This window comes from Pinus tabuliformis, chromosome X (assembly GCF_031772625.1).
Source record: "Pinus tabuliformis cultivar Carrire ecotype Pingquan chromosome X, CPIR1, whole genome shotgun sequence".
In the NCBI taxonomy this organism is placed as follows: domain Eukaryota; kingdom Viridiplantae; phylum Streptophyta; class Pinopsida; order Pinales; family Pinaceae; genus Pinus; species Pinus tabuliformis.
The window spans coordinates 760,786,883-760,790,603 of record NC_142308.1 but is presented as its reverse complement, the minus strand read 5'-3'; positions in this window follow the sequence as shown (position 1 = coordinate 760,790,603).

Sequence of the window (3,721 nt, the reverse complement as noted above, 5' to 3'; positions counted from 1 at the left end):
TACTGACCTGCAAATAATATTTTCATAATTTTTATTCTCTTTTATTTTTATTTTTATTTTTTTGTTGAAAACAATTAGTCTGCCTCCACGAGGTTTTCATCCTAGCTGCTTCCTTTGGTTCCTCAATAGAGGTTTTCACCTAAAGATCTTTTTATTTCTCTTTTTTTTTTACACCATTGGGCTACCTCAAGAGGTTAACCCAACAGTGGGACTCAAGCACCTCATGGAGGTTTTCACCTGAGTCTCCTTATTTTTCTCTTTTTTTTTTCTTTTTTTTTTCTCAGTGGCTTGATGAGTAGGAGCTGAGACTTTCTCGACCACCATCACTATTTTGTTGATACCATCAATGAACTCTTGCTTTGACAATGGCCTCTTGTAAAATTTCAATGTGTGCCCATCAATGAACTCTTGCTTTGACAATGGCCTCTTGTAAAATTTCAATGTGTGCCCATTAAAAAGTAAAGGAATGGCCTCTGCATCTATGGTTCTAATCTGCATTGAACCATTATCATGAAATTTCTCTATGACATAAGGCCCTAACCATCTAGTCCTTAAATTTCCCTTAAAGTATTTATATCTGGAATCATATAACAAAGCCCAATCACCTTCTTGAAATTGCTTGTCCTTGATGTTCTTGTCATGCCAGATATTCCTCTAAATTTGAGTTACCTCTATGTGTAGGGGGTCCTACATTCTGAACTCATCTAACCCATTCAACTGGAGAAATCTCTCTTTTCATGCACTGATGGGACCTAGATCTAGTTGGGCTTCCATCCCCAATGTATTGTACTCAAAATCAATGGAAAGCAGGGCCTTCTTCCCATAGACCAACTCATAGGGTGTGAATCCAGTGGTGGTCTTCCAGGTGGTATTATAGGCCCAAGTGGCCTCAACTAATCTATTTGCCCAATCTTGTTGCTGCTGCTAACCACTTTGGTTAGAATGCGCTCCAGTGCTCTGTTGGTCACATCCACTTGCCCATTAGCTTGTGGGTGATCGGGAGTGGAGGTTCTATGCTTGATCTTGTGCTGGATTAACAAGTCTTCAATCATGTTGGATGTAAATTGGTTGACTTGATCAGTGACCAGTTCTCTAGGGTACCCAAACTTGTAAAAGAGTTTTCCCCTTAAGAACTCAGCCACCTTCTCCTCTGTTTCTTCCTTGATTGCCTTGGTTTCAGCCCACGTAGTCAGATAGTCAGTGCACACAATGATGTACAACTTTTTCTTAGAAGGATGGTTAATAGGTCCAATGCAATCCATTCCCCACTTGTCAAATGTCTCGAAAGTCACTTGAGGTTACAGAGGAATTTAATCCCTTTGAGTAGGCTTTCCCATCCTTTGGCACCGACCGCACTGACTAGTATATCTTCTCACATCTTGATGAAGAGTGGGCCAATAATAACCGGCTTGTAACATGTTGAATGTTGTCCTCTTTGTTACAAAGTGACCTCCACAAAGCCCATCATGATAGGTCAAGAGGATGTCAAAGAATTCCTCCTCTCTGACACATCTTCTCAGAATTTGATTCGAGCCTAGTTTCAAGAGGTTGCCCCCAACCCAAGTGAATGGGGCGCTCTTCCTCACAATCTTATTGTTCTCTTTGGAGAACAAATTCGGTGGGAACTGTGTAGATACCAAATGGTTTTCTATGTCAAAAAACCATGGAGAGAGAACTGAAATCGTGAATAAGTGTTCATCCAGTAACTGATCATCAACCATTCCTTCCTCACCTACAGGCAAAGTTAATCTAGACAAAAAAATATACAACAACATTTTCCTTACCAGGCTTATCAACAATATTCAGATCAAACTGTTGTAATAAAAGTAACCATATAATAATATGGGCATTCACATCAGGTTTATTCATTAAATATTTAATTGCAGCATGGTCAGTATTTACGAATGTTTGATAACTTGTACTGTAATGCCTAAATTTTTTCAATGAATGCACAAAAACCAAGAGCTCCTTTTCGGTCACTGTGTAGTTCAATTCAACCTTTGACAGATTGTTACTAATAAATTAAATGGCATAAGGCAATTTTTCATCTATCTAGCCTAGAGCTACTCCTATGGCTTTGTGTGAGGCATTAGCATGTATATGAAAAGGAAGGGCCCAATTTGGGCCTCAGAGAATTGGTGCAGTGGTTAACTTTTCCTTCACAGTGTCCACGGCCTCTTCACAACTTTTTGACCATACAAACTCAGATTCTTTGGCCAATAACCCAAATAAAGGAGAAGCTAACTTGCTAAATTCTTTTATGAACCTTCGATAGTATCCAACTAAACCTAGAAAACTTTCGACATCTCTCTACTTTTGCAGAGGTGGGACCCTTTGGATGATAGCTATTTTGTTTGGTTTTACTTGGAGTCCTTGATGGGATATTGAATAACCTAGCATAGTCCTTGAAGTCATCAAGAACTCACATTTTTCGTGACTAAGAGATAGGTTCATTTCAATGCATTTGTTTAGCACCTTACCTAAGTTGGACAGAGCCTCTTGGAAATCACACCCATAAGCTGTAAAATCATCCATATAAATCTCTATTGCATCATGGACTAACTCGGTAAAGATACTCATGACTGCTCTATAGAAAGTGGCAGGAGAATTGCATAGGCTAAAAGGAAGGACCCTATAGGAAAAAGTACCCCAAGGACAAGTGAAGGTGGTTTTATCCTGGTCTTCCGAGCTGATCTGGATTTGATTATACCCGTTGAATTCATCTAGGAAGGAGAAAAACTATTTCCCTGCTAGACCATCTAGCACTTGGTCGATGAAAGGTAGAGGGAAATGGCCCTTCTTTGTGGCTTTGTTTAGATCTCTATAATCAAAACAAATCCTCCACTTACAATTTTTCTTTGGAACCAACACCAAAGGAGAGACCAACTCACTATTTGAGATAGGGTAAATGAATCCTGCATCTGGTAGCTTTTGCAGTTCTTCTTTGACTATATCCTTGAGATTTGGATTCATCCTCCTTTGGGGTTGTTAGACTAGTTTGCAACCTTCTTTGATATAAATGTGGGGAGTACACACCAAGGGGTGCACTCCCTTCATTTCTTTGTAACTCCAAGCAAAGGCATCTAGATGTTCCTTTAGCATGTTGCACAAATTTTATTCTTGGTGAACAGAAAGAGATGGGTTGATTTTAAAAGTTCCCTCGAGGCCAAATTATATGGTTTTGACATGTGTAGGGTTGTAATTAGCTAAGAATAAATCAATCTGATGGTTTTTATGGGTTTCCTTTACTACTTCTTCTAAGGATAATGTACTGGGAGTTGGACTTTGGAGTATGTGTTCAATAAAATCGTCTTCATCCAGTTGTCCTCCTCCCATGGCTATTTCTAAGGTATAGATTTGGGCGAAATAAACTTAGTCTTATTCTTCCTCCTCCATCCATAGAGGTAAGGCATGCTCCAGAGATGGCTGGGTAGGAGGGTATAAGACTAGCTGCTTGGACATATGCCTATTTTCTATAGTCATATTTCCAGCCCTACAACTAATGTAGGCATCGACAGTGGGTAACCTGGACCTCCCAAGGTTGAGAGGGTAACTAGTAAGCTTGGCCTTAGGCTGGAGAACTAGGAAATTTGTAGGGTACTCCCAAGAGTCAATGGAGACCATCACATCCTCCACAATCCCCTCAGGGGTTACTATGGAGCAGTCTGCAAGTTGCAGGATTGTTTTGGTCTTTCTCAATGAACCTTGGAGGTTGAGCTTG